The sequence below is a fragment of the Triturus cristatus genome, chromosome 4_1 (assembly GCF_964204655.1).
Source record: "Triturus cristatus chromosome 4_1, aTriCri1.1, whole genome shotgun sequence".
Lineage (NCBI taxonomy): Eukaryota > Metazoa > Chordata > Amphibia > Caudata > Salamandridae > Triturus > Triturus cristatus.
In genome coordinates, this window is record NC_140585.1 from 106,588,604 (window position 1) to 106,608,832 (window position 20,229).

The window sequence follows — 20,229 nt, forward strand, 5'->3', positions numbered from 1 at the left end:
GATTGAAGGTGATTGAGATAAACAAAATATTCCGTTTTTCTAAAAGCTACTGTAAAGAGTCTCTGGTTTAGAAGAAGAACCCTTACCAATGATCAAGAGAGATGCGACAGATTTCTATCATCAAAGCATTATGGTTGTCAAGATGAATCATCACTTTGATGTCTTCAACAAGTAGGATTCTTTTGATCTATAATCATCAAAAATGAGATAGCCCCACTTCATGGGATTTTTCAAGGCAAACGTCTGACAGATTAAGCGGGGTCCTCATCCCGGTTGGAGGACATATCTCTTCCTTCATCATGATGCCAGCCTAGCTTTCGGCCCAAAATCCAAGGTAAGCATGGCAAAAGTCTGGAGATGCCGGGATTGAACCCGGGGCCTCATACATGCAAAGCATGCGCTCTACCACTGAGCTACATCCCCACTTCTGCAAGGTTTGACTGTATGATTGGAAACCCTGCATTGAACCGACGGCCACATCACCCCATTCGACTCTGCAGTATACAATGTCAGTCAGGAAAATCCTTCAGCCTTGTACCTGGATGATCTTCATGGTCTTATGTACAGATGCCTATATACAGCCTTCTTAGCGCAGTAGGCAGCGCGTCAGTCTCATAATCTGAAGGTCCTGAGTTCGATCCTCAGAGAGGGCATTTATTTCCTTCTTTTGGAATGCAAAATTCTCCGATTTTCTTGAAATGCGCAAACTATGCCTAGTTCAAAGATTTTTCCAAAGCAAATGTCTGACTATTTAAGTGGGGCTCTCACCCCAACTGCATGACAAACTTCTTCTTTCTGCATGATGGCAGGCTAGCCTTCTGGAAAAAAGCCAAGATAAGGAACAGAGGCTCCTGGAGATGCCGGGGATTGAACCCGGGACCTCATACATGCGAAGCATGCGCTCTACCACTGAGCTACATCCCCACTTTTGCCCTCGAGCTGTTTGATGGATGCAAGGAATCCCTGAAACCCAGGGACTGCAAAGTCTCGATCATAATCAATGGAAGGTATTGTTTGAATAAAAGTGAAATATATGGAAATCGAAGCAAAAAATCCTTCGAGCCGGATTTGAACCAGCGACCTAAGGATGTCTGACTTTATGCTACAGTCCTCCGCTCTACCAACTGAGCTATCGAAGGAGTGGCTGAAGTATCTTTCAGCGCTGTAATTATCTCTCGCTCAAGAAAGGTTGTGGGGGTGGGGATCAGGAGCAGATCGATGAAAATCATGAACATTACCTGCAGCTCCCTCTCAAAGTCACCAGTTCTTAGAGCACACTGTAAGGTACGTCTTATCACCCCAAAGGAGGATTTCAGACCAAAGTTCATGTTCTGTCTTGGCTTGGGGATAAGCAGGGGTGCTCCAAATTTCAATTTTACAGAAAGGAAAGGAACTTTGATACAAAGACCTTGGGCAGCATTGGTGGCAAATGGATGGCTGCGCGGAACCATGAAAGAAATGACAGAAAGTTATGGGAGTCATTACTACGCACCCAGCATCAAGAACGTGCATTTTGGATGCATTTTCAAAAGGAAAGAGAACGGAAAAATCTGTAGATTGAAGGTGATTGAGATAAACAAAATATTCCGTTTTTCTAAAAGCTACTGTAAAGAGTCTCTGGTTTAGAAGAAGAACCCTTACCAATGATCAAGAGAGATGCGACAGATTTCTATCATCAAAGCATTATGGTTGTCAAGATGAATCATCACTTTGATGTCTTCAACAAGTAGGATTCTTTTGATCTATAATCATCAAAAATGAGATAGCCCCATTTCATGGGATTTTTCAAGGCAAACGTCTGACAGATTAAGCGGGGTCCTCATCCCGGTTGGAGGACATATCTCTTCCTTCATCATGATGCCAGCCTAGCTTTCGGCCCAAAATCCAAGGTAAGCATGGCAAAAGTCTGGAGATGCCGGGGATTGAACCCGGGGCCTCATACATGCAAAGCATGCGCTCTACCACTGAGCTACATCCCCACTTCTGCAAGGTTTGACTGTATGATTGGAAACCCTGCATTGAACCGACGGCCACATCACCCCATTCGACTCTGCAGTATACAATGTCAGTCAGGAAAATCCTTCAGCCTTGTACCTGGATGATCTTCATGGTCTTATGTACAGATGCCTATATACAGTCTTCTTAGCGCAGTAGGCAGCGCGTCAGTCTCATAATCTGAAGGTCCTGAGTTCGATCCTCAGAGAGGGCATTTATTTCCTTCTTTTGGAATGCAAAATTCTCCGATTTTCTTGAAATGCGCAAACTATGCCTAGTTCAAAGATTTTTCCAAAGCAAATGTCTGACTATTTAAGTGGGGCTCTCACCCCAACTGCATGACAAACTTCTTCTTTCTGCATGATGGCAGGCTAGCCTTCTGGAAAAAAGCCAAGATAAGGAACAGAGGCTCCTGGAGATGCCGGGGATTGAACCCGGGACCTCATACATGCGAAGCATGCGCTCTACCACTGAGCTACATCCCCACTTTTGCCCTCGAGCTGTTTGATGGATGCAAGGAATCCCTGAAACCCAGGGACTGCAAAGTCTCGATCATAATCAATGGAAGGTATTGTTTGAATAAAAGTGAAATATATGGAAATCGAAGCAAAAAATCCTTCGAGCCGGATTTGAACCAGCGACCTAAGGATGTCTGACTTTATGCTACAGTCCTCCGCTCTACCAACTGAGCTATCGAAGGAGTGGCTGAAGTATCTTTCAGCGCTGTAATTATCTCTCGCTCAAGAAAGGTTGTGGGGGTGGGGATCAGGAGCAGATCGATGAAAATCATGAACATTACCTGCAGCTCCCTCTCAAAGTCACCAGTTCTTAGAGCACACTGTAAGGTACGTCTTATCACCCCAAAGGAGGATTTCAGACCAAAGTTCATGTTCTGTCTTGGCTTGGGGATAAGCAGGGGTGCTCCAAATTTCAATTTTACAGAAAGGAAAGGAACTTTGATACAAAGACCTTGGGCAGCATTGGTGGCAAATGGATGGCTGCGCGGAACCATGAAAGAAATGACAGAAAGTTATGGGAGTCATTACTACGCACCCAGCATCAAGAACGTGCATTTTGGATGCATTTTCAAAAGGAAAGAGAACGGAAAAATCTGTAGATTGAAGGTGATTGAGATAAACAAAATATTCCGTTTTTCTAAAAGCTACTGTAAAGAGTCTCTGGTTTAGAAGAAGAACCCTTACCAATGATCAAGAGAGATGCGACAGATTTCTATCATCAAAGCATTATGGTTGTCAAGATGAATCATCACTTTGATGTCTTCAACAAGTAGGATTCTTTTGATCTATAATCATCAAAAATGAGATAGCCCCATTTCATGGGATTTTTCAAGGCAAACGTCTGACAGATTAAGCGGGGTCCTCATCCCGGTTGGAGGACATATCTCTTCCTTCATCATGATGCCAGCCTAGCTTTCGGCCCAAAATCCAAGGTAAGCATGGCAAAAGTCTGGAGATGCCGGGGATTGAACCCGGGGCCTCATACATGCAAAGCATGCGCTCTACCACTGAGCTACATCCCCACTTCTGCAAGGTTTGACTGTATGATTGGAAACCCTGCATTGAACCGACGGCCACATCACCCCATTCGACTCTGCAGTATACAATGTCAGTCAGGAAAATCCTTCAGCCTTGTACCTGGATGATCTTCATGGTCTTATGTACAGATGCCTATATACAGTCTTCTTAGCGCAGTAGGCAGCGCGTCAGTCTCATAATCTGAAGGTCCTGAGTTCGATCCTCAGAGAGGGCATTTATTTCCTTCTTTTGGAATGCAAAATTCTCCGATTTTCTTGAAATGCGCAAACTATGCCTAGTTCAAAGATTTTTCCAAAGCAAATGTCTGACTATTTAAGTGGGGCTCTCACCCCAACTGCATGACAAACTTCTTCTTTCTGCATGATGGCAGGCTAGCCTTCTGGAAAAAAGCCAAGATAAGGAACAGAGGCTCCTGGAGATGCCGGGGATTGAACCCGGGACCTCATACATGCGAAGCATGCGCTCTACCACTGAGCTACATCCCCACTTTTGCCCTCGAGCTGTTTGATGGATGCAAGGAATCCCTGAAACCCAGGGACTGCAAAGTCTCGATCATAATCAATGGAAGGTATTGTTTGAATAAAAGTGAAATATATGGAAATCGAAGCAAAAAATCCTTCGAGCCGGATTTGAACCAGCGACCTAAGGATGTCTGACTTTATGCTACAGTCCTCCGCTCTACCAACTGAGCTATCGAAGGAGTGGCTGAAGTATCTTTCAGCGCTGTAATTATCTCTCGCTCAAGAAAGGTTGTGGGGGTGGGGATCAGGAGCAGATCGATGAAAATCATGAACATTACCTGCAGCTCCCTCTCAAAGTCACCAGTTCTTAGAGCACACTGTAAGGTACGTCTTATCACCCCAAAGGAGGATTTCAGACCAAAGTTCATGTTCTGTCTTGGCTTGGGGATAAGCAGGGGTGCTCCAAATTTCAATTTTACAGAAAGGAAAGGAACTTTGATACAAAGACCTTGGGCAGCATTGGTGGCAAATGGATGGCTGCGCGGAACCATGAAAGAAATGACAGAAAGTTATGGGAGTCATTACTACGCACCCAGCATCAAGAACGTGCATTTTGGATGCATTTTCAAAAGGAAAGAGAACGGAAAAATCTGTAGATTGAAGGTGATTGAGATAAACAAAATATTCCGTTTTTCTAAAAGCTACTGTAAAGAGTCTCTGGTTTAGAAGAAGAACCCTTACCAATGATCAAGAGAGATGCAACAGATTTCTATCATCAAAGCATTATGGTTGTCAAGATGAATCATCACTTTGATGTCTTCAACAAGTAGGATTCTTTTGATCTATAATCATCAAAAATGAGATAGCCCCATTTCATGGGATTTTTCAAGGCAAACGTCTGACAGATTAAGCGGGGTCCTCATCCCGGTTGGAGGACATATCTCTTCCTTCATCATGATGCCAGCCTAGCTTTCGGCCCAAAATCCAAGGTAAGCATGGCAAAAGTCTGGAGATGCCGGGGATTGAACCCGGGGCCTCATACATGCAAAGCATGCGCTCTACCACTGAGCTACATCCCCACTTCTGCAAGGTTTGACTGTATGATTGGAAACCCTGCATTGAACCGACGGCCACATCACCCCATTCGACTCTGCAGTATACAATGTCAGTCAGGAAAATCCTTCAGCCTTGTACCTGGATGATCTTCATGGTCTTATGTACAGATGCCTATATACAGCCTTCTTAGCGCAGTAGGCAGCGCGTCAGTCTCATAATCTGAAGGTCCTGAGTTCGATCCTCAGAGAGGGCATTTATTTCCTTCTTTTGGAATGCAAAATTCTCCGATTTTCTTGAAATGCGCAAACTATGCCTAGTTCAAAGATTTTTCCAAAGCAAATGTCTGACTATTTAAGTGGGGCTCTCACCCCAACTGCATGACAAACTTCTTCTTTCTGCATGATGGCAGGCTAGCCTTCTGGAAAAAAGCCAAGATAAGGAACAGAGGCTCCTGGAGATGCCGGGGATTGAACCCGGGACCTCATACATGCGAAGCATGCGCTCTACCACTGAGCTACATCCCCACTTTTGCACTCGAGCTGTTTGATGGATGCAAGGAATCCCTGAAACCCAGGGACTGCAAAGTCTCGATCATAATCAATGGAAGGTATTGTTTGAATAAAAGTGAAAGATATGGAAATCGAAGCAAAAAATCCTTCGAGCCGGATTTGAACCAGCGACCTAAGGATGTCTGACTTTATGCTACAGTCCTCCGCTCTACCAACTGAGCTATCGAAGGAGTGGCTGAAGTATCTTTCAGCGCTGTAATTATCTCTCGCTCAAGAAAGGTTGTGGGGGTGGGGATCAGGAGCAGATCGATGAAAATCATGAACATTACCTGCAGCTCCCTCTCAAAGTCACCAGTTCTTAGAGCACACTGTAAGGTACGTCTTATCACCCCAAAGGAGGATTTCAGACCAAAGTTCATGTTCTGTCTTGGCTTGGGGATAAGCAGGGGTGCTCCAAATTTCAATTTTACAGAAAGGAAAGGAACTTTGATACAAAGACCTTGGGCAGCATTGGTGGCAAATGGATGGCTGCGCGGAACCATGAAAGAAATGACAGAAAGTTATGGGAGTCATTACTACGCACCCAGCATCAAGAACGTGCATTTTGGATGCATTTTCAAAAGGAAAGAGAACGGAAAAATCTGTAGATTGAAGGTGATTGAGATAAACAAAATATTCCGTTTTTCTAAAAGCTACTGTAAAGAGTCTCTGGTTTAGAAGAAGAACCCTTACCAATGATCAAGAGAGATGCGACAGATTTCTATCATCAAAGCATTATGGTTGTCAAGATGAATCATCACTTTGATGTCTTCAACAAGTAGGATTCTTTTGATCTATAATCATCAAAAATGAGATAGCCCCATTTCATGGGATTTTTCAAGGCAAACGTCTGACAGATTAAGCGGGGTCCTCATCCCGGTTGGAGGACATATCTCTTCCTTCATCATGATGCCAGCCTAGCTTTCGGCCCAAAATCCAAGGTAAGCATGGCAAAAGTCTGGAGATGCCGGGGATTGAACCCGGGGCCTCATACATGCAAAGCATGCGCTCTACCACTGAGCTACATCCCCACTTCTGCAAGGTTTGACTGTATGATTGGAAACCCTGCATTGAACCGACGGCCACATCACCCCATTCGACTCTGCAGTATACAATGTCAGTCAGGAAAATCCTTCAGCCTTGTACCTGGATGATCTTCATGGTCTTATGTACAGATGCCTATATACAGTCTTCTTAGCGCAGTAGGCAGCGCGTCAGTCTCATAATCTGAAGGTCCTGAGTTCGATCCTCAGAGAGGGCATTTATTTCCTTCTTTTGGAATGCAAAATTCTCCGATTTTCTTGAAATGCGCAAACTATGCCTAGTTCAAAGATTTTTCCAAAGCAAATGTCTGACTATTTAAGTGGGGCTCTCACCCCAACTGCATGACAAACTTCTTCTTTCTGCATGATGGCAGGCTAGCCTTCTGGAAAAAAGCCAAGATAAGGAACAGAGGCTCCTGGAGATGCCGGGGATTGAACCCGGGACCTCATACATGCGAAGCATGCGCTCTACCACTGAGCTACATCCCCACTTTTGCACTCGAGCTGTTTGATGGATGCAAGGAATCCCTGAAACCCAGGGACTGCAAAGTCTCGATCATAATCAATGGAAGGTATTGTTTGAATAAAAGTGAAAGATATGGAAATCGAAGCAAAAAATCCTTCGAGCCGGATTTGAACCAGCGACCTAAGGATGTCTGACTTTATGCTACAGTCCTCCGCTCTACCAACTGAGCTATCGAAGGAGTGGCTGAAGTATCTTTCAGCGCTGTAATTATCTCTCGCTCAAGAAAGGTTGTGGGGGTGGGGATCAGGAGCAGATCGATGAAAATCATGAACATTACCTGCAGCTCCCTCTCAAAGTCACCAGTTCTTAGAGCACACTGTAAGGTACGTCTTATCACCCCAAAGGAGGATTTCAGACCAAAGTTCATGTTCTGTCTTGGCTTGGGGATAAGCAGGGGTGCTCCAAATTTCAATTTTACAGAAAGGAAAGGAACTTTGATACAAAGACCTTGGGCAGCATTGGTGGCAAATGGATGGCTGCGCGGAACCATGAAAGAAATGACAGAAAGTTATGGGAGTCATTACTACGCACCCAGCATCAAGAACGTGCATTTTGGATGCATTTTCAAAAGGAAAGAGAACGGAAAAATCTGTAGATTGAAGGTGATTGAGATAAACAAAATATTCCGTTTTTCTAAAAGCTACTGTAAAGAGTCTCTGGTTTAGAAGAAGAACCCTTACCAATGATCAAGAGAGATGCGACAGATTTCTATCATCAAAGCATTATGGTTGTCAAGATGAATCATCACTTTGATGTCTTCAACAAGTAGGATTCTTTTGATCTATAATCATCAAAAATGAGATAGCCCCATTTCATGGGATTTTTCAAGGCAAACGTCTGACAGATTAAGCGGGGTCCTCATCCCGGTTGGAGGACATATCTCTTCCTTCATCATGATGCCAGCCTAGCTTTCGGCCCAAAATCCAAGGTAAGCATGGCAAAAGTCTGGAGATGCCGGGGATTGAACCCGGGGCCTCATACATGCAAAGCATGCGCTCTACCACTGAGCTACATCCCCACTTCTGCAAGGTTTGACTGTATGATTGGAAACCCTGCATTGAACCGACGGCCACATCACCCCATTCGACTCTGCAGTATACAATGTCAGTCAGGAAAATCCTTCAGCCTTGTACCTGGATGATCTTCATGGTCTTATGTACAGATGCCTATATACAGTCTTCTTAGCGCAGTAGGCAGCGCGTCAGTCTCATAATCTGAAGGTCCTGAGTTCGATCCTCAGAGAGGGCATTTATTTCCTTCTTTTGGAATGCAAAATTCTCCGATTTTCTTGAAATGCGCAAACTATGCCTAGTTCAAAGATTTTTCCAAAGCAAATGTCTGACTATTTAAGTGGGGCTCTCACCCCAACTGCATGACAAACTTCTTCTTTCTGCATGATGGCAGGCTAGCCTTCTGGAAAAAAGCCAAGATAAGGAACAGAGGCTCCTGGAGATGCCGGGGATTGAACCCGGGACCTCATACATGCGAAGCATGCGCTCTACCACTGAGCTACATCCCCACTTTTGCCCTCGAGCTGTTTGATGGATGCAAGGAATCCCTGAAACCCAGGGACTGCAAAGTCTCGATCATAATCAATGGAAGGTATTGTTTGAATAAAAGTGAAATATATGGAAATCGAAGCAAAAAATCCTTCGAGCCGGATTTGAACCAGCGACCTAAGGATGTCTGACTTTATGCTACAGTCCTCCGCTCTACCAACTGAGCTATCGAAGGAGTGGCTGAAGTATCTTTCAGCGCTGTAATTATCTCTCGCTCAAGAAAGGTTGTGGGGGTGGGGATCAGGAGCAGATCGATGAAAATCATGAACATTACCTGCAGCTCCCTCTCAAAGTCACCAGTTCTTAGAGCACACTGTAAGGTACGTCTTATCACCCCAAAGGAGGATTTCAGACCAAAGTTCATGTTCTGTCTTGGCTTGGGGATAAGCAGGGGTGCTCCAAATTTCAATTTTACAGAAAGGAAAGGAACTTTGATACAAAGACCTTGGGCAGCATTGGTGGCAAATGGATGGCTGCGCGGAACCATGAAAGAAATGACAGAAAGTTATGGGAGTCATTACTACGCACCCAGCATCAAGAACGTGCATTTTGGATGCATTTTCAAAAGGAAAGAGAACGGAAAAATCTGTAGATTGAAGGTGATTGAGATAAACAAAATATTCCGTTTTTCTAAAAGCTACTGTAAAGAGTCTCTGGTTTAGAAGAAGAACCCTTACCAATGATCAAGAGAGATGCGACAGATTTCTATCATCAAAGCATTATGGTTGTCAAGATGAATCATCACTTTGATGTCTTCAACAAGTAGGATTCTTTTGATCTATAATCATCAAAAATGAGATAGCCCCATTTCATGGGATTTTTCAAGGCAAACGTCTGACAGATTAAGCGGGGTCCTCATCCCGGTTGGAGGACATATCTCTTCCTTCATCATGATGCCAGCCTAGCTTTCGGCCCAAAATCCAAGGTAAGCATGGCAAAAGTCTGGAGATGCCGGGGATTGAACCCGGGGCCTCATACATGCAAAGCATGCGCTCTACCACTGAGCTACATCCCCACTTCTGCAAGGTTTGACTGTATGATTGGAAACCCTGCATTGAACCGACGGCCACATCACCCCATTCGACTCTGCAGTATACAATGTCAGTCAGGAAAATCCTTCAGCCTTGTACCTGGATGATCTTCATGGTCTTATGTACAGATGCCTATATACAGTCTTCTTAGCGCAGTAGGCAGCGCGTCAGTCTCATAATCTGAAGGTCCTGAGTTCGATCCTCAGAGAGGGCATTTATTTCCTTCTTTTGGAATGCAAAATTCTCCGATTTTCTTGAAATGCGCAAACTATGCCTAGTTCAAAGATTTTTCCAAAGCAAATGTCTGACTATTTAAGTGGGGCTCTCACCCCAACTGCATGACAAACTTCTTCTTTCTGCATGATGGCAGGCTAGCCTTCTGGAAAAAAGCCAAGATAAGGAACAGAGGCTCCTGGAGATGCCGGGGATTGAACCCGGGACCTCATACATGCGAAGCATGCGCTCTACCACTGAGCTACATCCCCACTTTTGCCCTCGAGCTGTTTGATGGATGCAAGGAATCCCTGAAACCCAGGGACTGCAAAGTCTCGATCATAATCAATGGAAGGTATTGTTTGAATAAAAGTGAAATATATGGAAATCGAAGCAAAAAATCCTTCGAGCCGGATTTGAACCAGCGACCTAAGGATGTCTGACTTTATGCTACAGTCCTCCGCTCTACCAACTGAGCTATCGAAGGAGTGGCTGAAGTATCTTTCAGCGCTGTAATTATCTCTCGCTCAAGAAAGGTTGTGGGGGTGGGGATCAGGAGCAGATCGATGAAAATCATGAACATTACCTGCAGCTCCCTCTCAAAGTCACCAGTTCTTAGAGCACACTGTAAGGTACGTCTTATCACCCCAAAGGAGGATTTCAGACCAAAGTTCATGTTCTGTCTTGGCTTGGGGATAAGCAGGGGTGCTCCAAATTTCAATTTTACAGAAAGGAAAGGAACTTTGATACAAAGACCTTGGGCAGCATTGGTGGCAAATGGATGGCTGCGCGGAACCATGAAAGAAATGACAGAAAGTTATGGGAGTCATTACTACGCACCCAGCATCAAGAACGTGCATTTTGGATGCATTTTCAAAAGGAAAGAGAACGGAAAAATCTGTAGATTGAAGGTGATTGAGATAAACAAAATATTCCGTTTTTCTAAAAGCTACTGTAAAGAGTCTCTGGTTTAGAAGAAGAACCCTTACCAATGATCAAGAGAGATGCAACAGATTTCTATCATCAAAGCATTATGGTTGTCAAGATGAATCATCACTTTGATGTCTTCAACAAGTAGGATTCTTTTGATCTATAATCATCAAAAATGAGATAGCCCCATTTCATGGGATTTTTCAAGGCAAACGTCTGACAGATTAAGCGGGGTCCTCATCCCGGTTGGAGGACATATCTCTTCCTTCATCATGATGCCAGCCTAGCTTTCGGCCCAAAATCCAAGGTAAGCATGGCAAAAGTCTGGAGATGCCGGGGATTGAACCCGGGGCCTCATACATGCAAAGCATGCGCTCTACCACTGAGCTACATCCCCACTTCTGCAAGGTTTGACTGTATGATTGGAAACCCTGCATTGAACCGACGGCCACATCACCCCATTCGACTCTGCAGTATACAATGTCAGTCAGGAAAATCCTTCAGCCTTGTACCTGGATGATCTTCATGGTCTTATGTACAGATGCCTATATACAGCCTTCTTAGCGCAGTAGGCAGCGCGTCAGTCTCATAATCTGAAGGTCCTGAGTTCGATCCTCAGAGAGGGCATTTATTTCCTTCTTTTGGAATGCAAAATTCTCCGATTTTCTTGAAATGCGCAAACTATGCCTAGTTCAAAGATTTTTCCAAAGCAAATGTCTGACTATTTAAGTGGGGCTCTCACCCCAACTGCATGACAAACTTCTTCTTTCTGCATGATGGCAGGCTAGCCTTCTGGAAAAAAGCCAAGATAAGGAACAGAGGCTCCTGGAGATGCCGGGGATTGAACCCGGGACCTCATACATGCGAAGCATGCGCTCTACCACTGAGCTACATCCCCACTTTTGCACTCGAGCTGTTTGATGGATGCAAGGAATCCCTGAAACCCAGGGACTGCAAAGTCTCGATCATAATCAATGGAAGGTATTGTTTGAATAAAAGTGAAAGATATGGAAATCGAAGCAAAAAATCCTTCGAGCCGGATTTGAACCAGCGACCTAAGGATGTCTGACTTTATGCTACAGTCCTCCGCTCTACCAACTGAGCTATCGAAGGAGTGGCTGAAGTATCTTTCAGCGCTGTAATTATCTCTCGCTCAAGAAAGGTTGTGGGGGTGGGGATCAGGAGCAGATCGATGAAAATCATGAACATTACCTGCAGCTCCCTCTCAAAGTCACCAGTTCTTAGAGCACACTGTAAGGTACGTCTTATCACCCCAAAGGAGGATTTCAGACCAAAGTTCATGTTCTGTCTTGGCTTGGGGATAAGCAGGGGTGCTCCAAATTTCAATTTTACAGAAAGGAAAGGAACTTTGATACAAAGACCTTGGGCAGCATTGGTGGCAAATGGATGGCTGCGCGGAACCATGAAAGAAATGACAGAAAGTTATGGGAGTCATTACTACGCACCCAGCATCAAGAACGTGCATTTTGGATGCATTTTCAAAAGGAAAGAGAACGGAAAAATCTGTAGATTGAAGGTGATTGAGATAAACAAAATATTCCGTTTTTCTAAAAGCTACTGTAAAGAGTCTCTGGTTTAGAAGAAGAACCCTTACCAATGATCAAGAGAGATGCGACAGATTTCTATCATCAAAGCATTATGGTTGTCAAGATGAATCATCACTTTGATGTCTTCAACAAGTAGGATTCTTTTGATCTATAATCATCAAAAATGAGATAGCCCCATTTCATGGGATTTTTCAAGGCAAACGTCTGACAGATTAAGCGGGGTCCTCATCCCGGTTGGAGGACATATCTCTTCCTTCATCATGATGCCAGCCTAGCTTTCGGCCCAAAATCCAAGGTAAGCATGGCAAAAGTCTGGAGATGCCGGGGATTGAACCCGGGGCCTCATACATGCAAAGCATGCGCTCTACCACTGAGCTACATCCCCACTTCTGCAAGGTTTGACTGTATGATTGGAAACCCTGCATTGAACCGACGGCCACATCACCCCATTCGACTCTGCAGTATACAATGTCAGTCAGGAAAATCCTTCAGCCTTGTACCTGGATGATCTTCATGGTCTTATGTACAGATGCCTATATACAGTCTTCTTAGCGCAGTAGGCAGCGCGTCAGTCTCATAATCTGAAGGTCCTGAGTTCGATCCTCAGAGAGGGCATTTATTTCCTTCTTTTGGAATGCAAAATTCTCCGATTTTCTTGAAATGCGCAAACTATGCCTAGTTCAAAGATTTTTCCAAAGCAAATGTCTGACTATTTAAGTGGGGCTCTCACCCCAACTGCATGACAAACTTCTTCTTTCTGCATGATGGCAGGCTAGCCTTCTGGAAAAAAGCCAAGATAAGGAACAGAGGCTCCTGGAGATGCCGGGGATTGAACCCGGGACCTCATACATGCGAAGCATGCGCTCTACCACTGAGCTACATCCCCACTTTTGCCCTCGAGCTGTTTGATGGATGCAAGGAATCCCTGAAACCCAGGGACTGCAAAGTCTCGATCATAATCAATGGAAGGTATTGTTTGAATAAAAGTGAAATATATGGAAATCGAAGCAAAAAATCCTTCGAGCCGGATTTGAACCAGCGACCTAAGGATGTCTGACTTTATGCTACAGTCCTCCGCTCTACCAACTGAGCTATCGAAGGAGTGGCTGAAGTATCTTTCAGCGCTGTAATTATCTCTCGCTCAAGAAAGGTTGTGGGGGTGGGGATCAGGAGCAGATCGATGAAAATCATGAACATTACCTGCAGCTCCCTCTCAAAGTCACCAGTTCTTAGAGCACACTGTAAGGTACGTCTTATCACCCCAAAGGAGGATTTCAGACCAAAGTTCATGTTCTGTCTTGGCTTGGGGATAAGCAGGGGTGCTCCAAATTTCAATTTTACAGAAAGGAAAGGAACTTTGATACAAAGACCTTGGGCAGCATTGGTGGCAAATGGATGGCTGCGCGGAACCATGAAAGAAATGACAGAAAGTTATGGGAGTCATTACTACGCACCCAGCATCAAGAACGTGCATTTTGGATGCATTTTCAAAAGGAAAGAGAACGGAAAAATCTGTAGATTGAAGGTGATTGAGATAAACAAAATATTCCGTTTTTCTAAAAGCTACTGTAAAGAGTCTCTGGTTTAGAAGAAGAACCCTTACCAATGATCAAGAGAGATGCGACAGATTTCTATCATCAAAGCATTATGGTTGTCAAGATGAATCATCACTTTGATGTCTTCAACAAGTAGGATTCTTTTGATCTATAATCATCAAAAATGAGATAGCCCCATTTCATGGGATTTTTCAAGGCAAACGTCTGACAGATTAAGCGGGGTCCTCATCCCGGTTGGAGGACATATCTCTTCCTTCATCATGATGCCAGCCTAGCTTTCGGCCCAAAATCCAAGGTAAGCATGGCAAAAGTCTGGAGATGCCGGGGATTGAACCCGGGGCCTCATACATGCAAAGCATGCGCTCTACCACTGAGCTACATCCCCACTTCTGCAAGGTTTGACTGTATGATTGGAAACCCTGCATTGAACCGACGGCCACATCACCCCATTCGACTCTGCAGTATACAATGTCAGTCAGGAAAATCCTTCAGCCTTGTACCTGGATGATCTTCATGGTCTTATGTACAGATGCCTATATACAGTCTTCTTAGCGCAGTAGGCAGCGCGTCAGTCTCATAATCTGAAGATCCTGAGTTCGATCCTCAGAGAGGGCATTTATTTCCTTCTTTTGGAATGCAAAATTCTCCGATTTTCTTGAAATGCGCAAACTATGCCTAGTTCAAAGATTTTTCCAAAGCAAATGTCTGACTATTTAAGTGGGGCTCTCACCCCAACTGCATGACAAACTTCTTCTTTCTGCATGATGGCAGGCTAGCCTTCTGGAAAAAAGCCAAGATAAGGAACAGAGGCTCCTGGAGATGCCGGGGATTGAACCCGGGACCTCATACATGCGAAGCATGCGCTCTACCACTGAGCTACATCCCCACTTTTGCCCTCGAGCTGTTTGATGGATGCAAGGAATCCCTGAAACCCAGGGACTGCAAAGTCTCGATCATAATCAATGGAAGGTATTGTTTGAATAAAAGTGAAATATATGGAAATCGAAGCAAAAAATCCTTCGAGCCGGATTTGAACCAGCGACCTAAGGATGTCTGACTTTATGCTACAGTCCTCCGCTCTACCAACTGAGCTATCGAAGGAGTGGCTGAAGTATCTTTCAGCGCTGTAATTATCTCTCGCTCAAGAAAGGTTGTGGGGGTGGGGATCAGGAGCAGATCGATGAAAATCATGAACATTACCTGCAGCTCCCTCTCAAAGTCACCAGTTCTTAGAGCACACTGTAAGGTACGTCTTATCACCCCAAAGGAGGATTTCAGACCAAAGTTCATGTTCTGTCTTGGCTTGGGGATAAGCAGGGGTGCTCCAAATTTCAATTTTACAGAAAGGAAAGGAACTTTGATACAAAGACCTTGGGCAGCATTGGTGGCAAATGGATGGCTGCGCGGAACCATGAAAGAAATGACAGAAAGTTATGGGAGTCATTACTACGCACCCAGCATCAAGAACGTGCATTTTGGATGCATTTTCAAAAGGAAAGAGAACGGAAAAATCTGTAGATTGAAGGTGATTGAGATAAACAAAATATTCAGTTTTTCTAAAAGCTACTGTAAAGAGTCTCTGGTTTAGAAGAAGAACCCTTACCAATGATCAAGAGAGATGCAACAGATTTCTATCATCAAAGCATTATGGTTGTCAAGATGAATCATCACTTTGATGTCTTCAACAAGTAGGATTCTTTTGATCTATAATCATCAAAAATGAGATAGCCCCATTTCATGGGATTTTTCAAGGCAAACGTCTGACAGATTAAGCGGGGTCCTCATCCCGGTTGGAGGACATATCTCTTCCTTCATCATGATGCCAGCCTAGCTTTCGGCCCAAAATCCAAGGTAAGCATGGCAAAAGTCTGGAGATGCCGGGGATTGAACCCGGGGCCTCATACATGCAAAGCATGCGCTCTACCACTGAGCTACATCCCCACTTCTGCAAGGTTTGACTGTATGATTGGAAACCCTGCATTGAACCGACGGCCACATCACCCCATTCGACTCTGCAGTATACAATGTCAGTCAGGAAAATCCTTCAGCCTTGTACCTGGATGATCTTCATGGTCTTATGTACAGATGCCTATATACAGCCTTCTTAGCGCAGTAGGCAGCGCGTCAGTCTCATAATCTGAAGGTCCTGAGTTCGATCCTCAGAGAGGGCATTTATTTCCTTCTTTTGGAATGCAAAATTCTCCGATTTTCTTGAAATGCGCAAACTATGCCTAGTTCAAAGATTTTTCCAAAGCAAATGTCTGACTATTTAAGTGGGGCTCTCACCCCAACTGCATGACAAACTTCTTCTTTCTGCATGATGGCAGGCTAGCCTTCTGGAAAAAAGCCAAGATAAGGAACAGAGGCTCCTGGAGATGCCGGGGATTGAACCCGGGACCTCATACATGCGAAGCATGCGCTCTACCACTGAGCTACATCCCCACTTTTGCACTCGAGCTGTTTGATGGATGCAAGGAATCCCTGAAACCCAGGGACTGCAAAGTCTCGATCATAATCAATGGAAGGTATTGTTTGAATAAAAGTGAAAGATATGGAAATCGAAGCAAAAAATCCTTCGAGCCGGATTTGAACCAGCGACCTAAGGATGTCTGACTTTATGCTACAGTCCTCCGCTCTACCAACTGAGCTATCGAAGGAGTGGCTGAAGTATCTTTCAGCGCTGTAATTATCTCTCGCTCAAGAAAGGTTGTGGGGGTGGGGATCAGGAGCAGATCGATGAAAATCATGAACATTACCTGCAGCTCCCTCTCAAAGTCACCAGTTCTTAGAGCACACTGTAAGGTACGTCTTATCACCCCAAAGGAGGATTTCAGACCAAAGTTCATGTTCTGTCTTGGCTTGGGGATAAGCAGGGGTGCTCCAAATTTCAATTTTACAGAAAGGAAAGGAACTTTGATACAAAGACCTTGGGCAGCATTGGTGGCAAATGGATGGCTGCGCGGAACCATGAAAGAAATGACAGAAAGTTATGGGAGTCATTACTACGCACCCAGCATCAAGAACGTGCATTTTGGATGCATTTTCAAAAGGAAAGAGAACGGAAAAATCTGTAGATTGAAGGTGATTGAGATAAACAAAATATTCCGTTTTTCTAAAAGCTACTGTAAAGAGTCTCTGGTTTAGAAGAAGAACCCTTACCAATGATCAAGAGAGATGCGACAGATTTCTATCATCAAAGCATTATGGTTGTCAAGATGAATCATCACTTTGATGTCTTCAACAAGTAGGATTCTTTTGATCTATAATCATCAAAAATGAGATAGCCCCACTTCATGGGATTTTTCAAGGCAAACGTCTGACAGATTAAGCGGGGTCCTCATCCCGGTTGGAGGACATATCTCTTCCTTCATCATGATGCCAGCCTAGCTTTCGGCCCAAAATCCAAGGTAAGCATGGCAAAAGTCTGGAGATGCCGGGGATTGAACCCGGGGCCTCATACATGCAAAGCATGCGCTCTACCACTGAGCTACATCCCCACTTCTGCAAGGTTTGACTGTATGATTGGAAACCCTGCATTGAACCGACGGCCACATCACCCCATTCGACTCTGCAGTATACAATGTCAGTCAGGAAAATCCTTCAGCCTTGTACCTGGATGATCTTCATGGTCTTATGTACAGATGCCTATATACAGCCTTCTTAGCGCAGTAGGCAGCGCGTCAGTCTCATAATCTGAAGGTCCTGAGTTCGATCCTCAGAGAGGGCATTTATTTCCTTCTTTTGGAATGCAAAATTCTCCGATTTTCTTGAAATGCGCAAACTATGCTTAGTTCAAAGATTTTTCCAAAGCAAATGTCTGACTATTTAAGTGGGGCTCTCACCCCAACTGCATGACAAACTTCTTCTTTCTGCATGATGGCAGGCTAGCCTTCTGGAAAAAAGCCAAGATAAGGAACAGAGGCTCCTGGAGATGCCGGGGATTGAACCCGGGACCTCATACATGCGAAGCATGCGCTCTACCACTGAGCTACATCCCCACTTTTGCCCTCGAGCTGTTTGATGGATGCAAGGAATCCCTGAAACCCAGGGACTGCAAAGTCTCGATCATAATCAATGGAAGGTATTGTTTGAATAAAAGTGAAAGATATGGAAATCGAAGCAAAAAATCCTTCGAGCCGGATTTGAACCAGCGACCTAAGGATGTCTGACTTTATGCTACAGTCCTCCGCTCTACCAACTGAGCTATCGAAGGAGTGGCTGAAGTATCTTTCAGCGCTGTAATTATCTCTCGCTCAAGAAAGGTTGTGGGGGTGGGGATCAGGAGCAGATCGATGAAAATCATGAACATTACCTGCAGCTCCCTCTCAAAGTCACCAGTTCTTAGAGCACACTGTAAGGTACGTCTTATCACCCCAAAGGAGGATTTCAGACCAAAGTTCATGTTCTGTCTTGGCTTGGGGATAAGCAGGGGTGCTCCAAATTTCAATTTTACAGAAAGGAAAGGAACTTTGATACAAAGACCTTGGGCAGCATTGGTGGCAAATGGATGGCTGCGCGGAACCATGAAAGAAATGACAGAAAGTTATGGGAGTCATTACTACGCACCCAGCATCAAGAACGTGCATTTTGGATGCATTTTCAAAAGGAAAGAGAACGGAAAAATCTGTAGATTGAAGGTGATTGAGATAAACAAAATATTCCGTTTTTCTAAAAGCTACTGTAAAGAGTCTCTGGTTTAGAAGAAGAACCCTTACCAATGATCAAGAGAGATGCGACAGATTTCTATCATCAAAGCATTATGGTTGTCAAGATGAATCATCACTTTGATGTCTTCAACAAGTAGGATTCTTTTGATCTATAATCATCAAAAATGAGATAGCCCCATTTCATGGGATTTTTCAAGGCAAACGTCTGACAGATTAAGCGGGGTCCTCATCCCGGTTGGAGGACATATCTCTTCCTTCATCATGATGCCAGCCTAGCTTTCGGCCCAAAATCCAAGGTAAGCATGGCAAAAGTCTGGAGATGCCGGGGATTGAACCCGGGGCCTCATACATGCAAAGCATGCGCTCTACCACTGAGCTACATCCCCACTTCTGCAAGGTTTGACTGTATGATTGGAAACCCTGCATTGAACCGACGGCCACATCACCCCATTCGACTCTGCAGTATACAATGTCAGTCAGGAAAATCCTTCAGCCTTGTACCTGGATGATCTTCATGGTCTTATGTACAGATGCCTATATACAGCCTTCTTAGCGCAGTAGGCAGCGCGTCAGTCTCATAATCTGAAGGTCCTGAGTTCGATCCTCAGAGAGGGCATTTATTTCCTTCTTTTGGAATGCAAAATTCTCCGATTTTCTTGAAATGCGCAAACTATGCCTAGTTCAAAGATTTTTCCAAAGCAAATGTCTGACTATTTAAGTGGGGCTCTCACCCCAACTGCATGACAAACTTCTTCTTTCTGCATGATGGCAGGCTAGCCTTCTGGAAAAAAGCCAAGATAAGGAACAGAGGCTCCTGGAGATGCCGGGGATTGAACCCGGGACCTCATACATGCGAAGCATGCGCTCTACCACTGAGCTACATCCCCACTTTTGCCCTCGAGCTGTTTGATGGATGCAAGGAATCCCTGAAACCCAGGGACTGCAAAGTCTCGATCATAATCAATGGAAGGTATTGTTTGAATAAAAGTGAAAGATATGGAAATCGAAGCAAAAAATCCTTCGAGCCGGATTTGAACCAGCGACCTAAGGATGTCTGACTTTATGCTACAGTCCTCCGCTCTACCAACTGAGCTATCGAAGGAGTGGCTGAAGTATCTTTCAGCGCTGTAATTATCTCTCGCTCAAGAAAGGTTGTGGGGGTGGGGATCAGGAGCAGATCGATGAAAATCATGAACATTACCTGCAGCTCCCTCTCAAAGTCACCAGTTCTTAGAGCACACTGTAAGGTACGTCTTATCACCCCAAAGGAGGATTTCAGACCAAAGTTCATGTTCTGTCTTGGCTTGGGGATAAGCAGGGGTGCTCCAAATTTCAATTTTACAGAAAGGAAAGGAACTTTGATACAAAGACCTTGGGCAGCATTGGTGGCAAATGGATGGCTGCGCGGAACCATGAAAGAAATGACAGAAAGTTATGGGAGTCATTACTACGCACCCAGCATCAAGAACGTGCATTTTGGATGCATTTTCAAAAGGAAAGAGAACGGAAAAATCTGTAGA

General features: G+C 44.5%; 38 non-coding genes across 38 annotated transcripts; all 38 read right to left on the bottom strand.

Moving 5' to 3' along the window:
• Positions 1-852: 852 nt before the first annotated feature.
• On the bottom strand, positions 853-924 carry TRNAA-CGC (transfer RNA alanine (anticodon CGC)). Its single transcript has one exon. It is a non-coding gene; the product is annotated as a tRNA-Ala (tRNA).
• A 129-nt stretch (positions 925-1,053) lies between these two features.
• TRNAY-GUA (transfer RNA tyrosine (anticodon GUA)) lies at positions 1,054-1,139 on the bottom strand. Its single transcript is given in 2 exon segments — positions 1,054-1,089; positions 1,103-1,139. It is a non-coding gene; the product is annotated as a tRNA-Tyr (tRNA).
• A 768-nt stretch (positions 1,140-1,907) lies between these two features.
• TRNAA-UGC (transfer RNA alanine (anticodon UGC)) lies at positions 1,908-1,979 on the bottom strand. The gene has a single exon. It is a non-coding gene; the product is annotated as a tRNA-Ala (tRNA).
• Positions 1,980-2,408: 429 nt separating this feature from the next.
• Positions 2,409-2,480, bottom strand: TRNAA-CGC (transfer RNA alanine (anticodon CGC)). Its single transcript has one exon. It is a non-coding gene; the product is annotated as a tRNA-Ala (tRNA).
• Positions 2,481-2,609: 129 nt separating this feature from the next.
• On the bottom strand, positions 2,610-2,695 carry TRNAY-GUA (transfer RNA tyrosine (anticodon GUA)). Its single transcript is given in 2 exon segments — positions 2,610-2,645; positions 2,659-2,695. It is a non-coding gene; the product is annotated as a tRNA-Tyr (tRNA).
• Positions 2,696-3,463: 768 nt separating this feature from the next.
• Positions 3,464-3,535, bottom strand: TRNAA-UGC (transfer RNA alanine (anticodon UGC)). Its single transcript has one exon. It is a non-coding gene; the product is annotated as a tRNA-Ala (tRNA).
• A 429-nt stretch (positions 3,536-3,964) lies between these two features.
• Positions 3,965-4,036, bottom strand: TRNAA-CGC (transfer RNA alanine (anticodon CGC)). The gene has a single exon. It is a non-coding gene; the product is annotated as a tRNA-Ala (tRNA).
• A 129-nt stretch (positions 4,037-4,165) lies between these two features.
• Positions 4,166-4,251, bottom strand: TRNAY-GUA (transfer RNA tyrosine (anticodon GUA)). The gene is given in 2 exon segments: positions 4,166-4,201; positions 4,215-4,251. It is a non-coding gene; the product is annotated as a tRNA-Tyr (tRNA).
• Positions 4,252-5,019: 768 nt separating this feature from the next.
• Positions 5,020-5,091, bottom strand: TRNAA-UGC (transfer RNA alanine (anticodon UGC)). The gene has a single exon. It is a non-coding gene; the product is annotated as a tRNA-Ala (tRNA).
• Positions 5,092-5,520: 429 nt separating this feature from the next.
• TRNAA-CGC (transfer RNA alanine (anticodon CGC)) lies at positions 5,521-5,592 on the bottom strand. The gene has a single exon. It is a non-coding gene; the product is annotated as a tRNA-Ala (tRNA).
• Positions 5,593-5,721: 129 nt separating this feature from the next.
• Positions 5,722-5,807, bottom strand: TRNAY-GUA (transfer RNA tyrosine (anticodon GUA)). The gene is given in 2 exon segments: positions 5,722-5,757; positions 5,771-5,807. It is a non-coding gene; the product is annotated as a tRNA-Tyr (tRNA).
• Positions 5,808-6,575: 768 nt separating this feature from the next.
• Positions 6,576-6,647, bottom strand: TRNAA-UGC (transfer RNA alanine (anticodon UGC)). Its single transcript has one exon. It is a non-coding gene; the product is annotated as a tRNA-Ala (tRNA).
• Positions 6,648-7,076: 429 nt separating this feature from the next.
• On the bottom strand, positions 7,077-7,148 carry TRNAA-CGC (transfer RNA alanine (anticodon CGC)). Its single transcript has one exon. It is a non-coding gene; the product is annotated as a tRNA-Ala (tRNA).
• A 129-nt stretch (positions 7,149-7,277) lies between these two features.
• Positions 7,278-7,363, bottom strand: TRNAY-GUA (transfer RNA tyrosine (anticodon GUA)). The gene is given in 2 exon segments: positions 7,278-7,313; positions 7,327-7,363. It is a non-coding gene; the product is annotated as a tRNA-Tyr (tRNA).
• A 768-nt stretch (positions 7,364-8,131) lies between these two features.
• TRNAA-UGC (transfer RNA alanine (anticodon UGC)) lies at positions 8,132-8,203 on the bottom strand. Its single transcript has one exon. It is a non-coding gene; the product is annotated as a tRNA-Ala (tRNA).
• Positions 8,204-8,632: 429 nt separating this feature from the next.
• Positions 8,633-8,704, bottom strand: TRNAA-CGC (transfer RNA alanine (anticodon CGC)). The gene has a single exon. It is a non-coding gene; the product is annotated as a tRNA-Ala (tRNA).
• Positions 8,705-8,833: 129 nt separating this feature from the next.
• On the bottom strand, positions 8,834-8,919 carry TRNAY-GUA (transfer RNA tyrosine (anticodon GUA)). Its single transcript is given in 2 exon segments — positions 8,834-8,869; positions 8,883-8,919. It is a non-coding gene; the product is annotated as a tRNA-Tyr (tRNA).
• A 768-nt stretch (positions 8,920-9,687) lies between these two features.
• Positions 9,688-9,759, bottom strand: TRNAA-UGC (transfer RNA alanine (anticodon UGC)). Its single transcript has one exon. It is a non-coding gene; the product is annotated as a tRNA-Ala (tRNA).
• A 429-nt stretch (positions 9,760-10,188) lies between these two features.
• Positions 10,189-10,260, bottom strand: TRNAA-CGC (transfer RNA alanine (anticodon CGC)). The gene has a single exon. It is a non-coding gene; the product is annotated as a tRNA-Ala (tRNA).
• Positions 10,261-10,389: 129 nt separating this feature from the next.
• TRNAY-GUA (transfer RNA tyrosine (anticodon GUA)) lies at positions 10,390-10,475 on the bottom strand. Its single transcript is given in 2 exon segments — positions 10,390-10,425; positions 10,439-10,475. It is a non-coding gene; the product is annotated as a tRNA-Tyr (tRNA).
• A 768-nt stretch (positions 10,476-11,243) lies between these two features.
• TRNAA-UGC (transfer RNA alanine (anticodon UGC)) lies at positions 11,244-11,315 on the bottom strand. Its single transcript has one exon. It is a non-coding gene; the product is annotated as a tRNA-Ala (tRNA).
• A 429-nt stretch (positions 11,316-11,744) lies between these two features.
• On the bottom strand, positions 11,745-11,816 carry TRNAA-CGC (transfer RNA alanine (anticodon CGC)). Its single transcript has one exon. It is a non-coding gene; the product is annotated as a tRNA-Ala (tRNA).
• A 129-nt stretch (positions 11,817-11,945) lies between these two features.
• Positions 11,946-12,031, bottom strand: TRNAY-GUA (transfer RNA tyrosine (anticodon GUA)). Its single transcript is given in 2 exon segments — positions 11,946-11,981; positions 11,995-12,031. It is a non-coding gene; the product is annotated as a tRNA-Tyr (tRNA).
• A 768-nt stretch (positions 12,032-12,799) lies between these two features.
• TRNAA-UGC (transfer RNA alanine (anticodon UGC)) lies at positions 12,800-12,871 on the bottom strand. Its single transcript has one exon. It is a non-coding gene; the product is annotated as a tRNA-Ala (tRNA).
• A 429-nt stretch (positions 12,872-13,300) lies between these two features.
• Positions 13,301-13,372, bottom strand: TRNAA-CGC (transfer RNA alanine (anticodon CGC)). Its single transcript has one exon. It is a non-coding gene; the product is annotated as a tRNA-Ala (tRNA).
• A 129-nt stretch (positions 13,373-13,501) lies between these two features.
• Positions 13,502-13,587, bottom strand: TRNAY-GUA (transfer RNA tyrosine (anticodon GUA)). Its single transcript is given in 2 exon segments — positions 13,502-13,537; positions 13,551-13,587. It is a non-coding gene; the product is annotated as a tRNA-Tyr (tRNA).
• Positions 13,588-14,355: 768 nt separating this feature from the next.
• TRNAA-UGC (transfer RNA alanine (anticodon UGC)) lies at positions 14,356-14,427 on the bottom strand. The gene has a single exon. It is a non-coding gene; the product is annotated as a tRNA-Ala (tRNA).
• A 429-nt stretch (positions 14,428-14,856) lies between these two features.
• Positions 14,857-14,928, bottom strand: TRNAA-CGC (transfer RNA alanine (anticodon CGC)). The gene has a single exon. It is a non-coding gene; the product is annotated as a tRNA-Ala (tRNA).
• Positions 14,929-15,057: 129 nt separating this feature from the next.
• Positions 15,058-15,143, bottom strand: TRNAY-GUA (transfer RNA tyrosine (anticodon GUA)). The gene is given in 2 exon segments: positions 15,058-15,093; positions 15,107-15,143. It is a non-coding gene; the product is annotated as a tRNA-Tyr (tRNA).
• Positions 15,144-15,911: 768 nt separating this feature from the next.
• TRNAA-UGC (transfer RNA alanine (anticodon UGC)) lies at positions 15,912-15,983 on the bottom strand. The gene has a single exon. It is a non-coding gene; the product is annotated as a tRNA-Ala (tRNA).
• A 429-nt stretch (positions 15,984-16,412) lies between these two features.
• TRNAA-CGC (transfer RNA alanine (anticodon CGC)) lies at positions 16,413-16,484 on the bottom strand. The gene has a single exon. It is a non-coding gene; the product is annotated as a tRNA-Ala (tRNA).
• Positions 16,485-16,613: 129 nt separating this feature from the next.
• On the bottom strand, positions 16,614-16,699 carry TRNAY-GUA (transfer RNA tyrosine (anticodon GUA)). Its single transcript is given in 2 exon segments — positions 16,614-16,649; positions 16,663-16,699. It is a non-coding gene; the product is annotated as a tRNA-Tyr (tRNA).
• A 768-nt stretch (positions 16,700-17,467) lies between these two features.
• TRNAA-UGC (transfer RNA alanine (anticodon UGC)) lies at positions 17,468-17,539 on the bottom strand. The gene has a single exon. It is a non-coding gene; the product is annotated as a tRNA-Ala (tRNA).
• A 429-nt stretch (positions 17,540-17,968) lies between these two features.
• TRNAA-CGC (transfer RNA alanine (anticodon CGC)) lies at positions 17,969-18,040 on the bottom strand. The gene has a single exon. It is a non-coding gene; the product is annotated as a tRNA-Ala (tRNA).
• Positions 18,041-18,169: 129 nt separating this feature from the next.
• TRNAY-GUA (transfer RNA tyrosine (anticodon GUA)) lies at positions 18,170-18,255 on the bottom strand. Its single transcript is given in 2 exon segments — positions 18,170-18,205; positions 18,219-18,255. It is a non-coding gene; the product is annotated as a tRNA-Tyr (tRNA).
• A 768-nt stretch (positions 18,256-19,023) lies between these two features.
• TRNAA-UGC (transfer RNA alanine (anticodon UGC)) lies at positions 19,024-19,095 on the bottom strand. Its single transcript has one exon. It is a non-coding gene; the product is annotated as a tRNA-Ala (tRNA).
• A 429-nt stretch (positions 19,096-19,524) lies between these two features.
• Positions 19,525-19,596, bottom strand: TRNAA-CGC (transfer RNA alanine (anticodon CGC)). The gene has a single exon. It is a non-coding gene; the product is annotated as a tRNA-Ala (tRNA).
• A 129-nt stretch (positions 19,597-19,725) lies between these two features.
• On the bottom strand, positions 19,726-19,811 carry TRNAY-GUA (transfer RNA tyrosine (anticodon GUA)). Its single transcript is given in 2 exon segments — positions 19,726-19,761; positions 19,775-19,811. It is a non-coding gene; the product is annotated as a tRNA-Tyr (tRNA).
• Between the last annotated feature and the right edge of the window lie 418 nt (positions 19,812-20,229).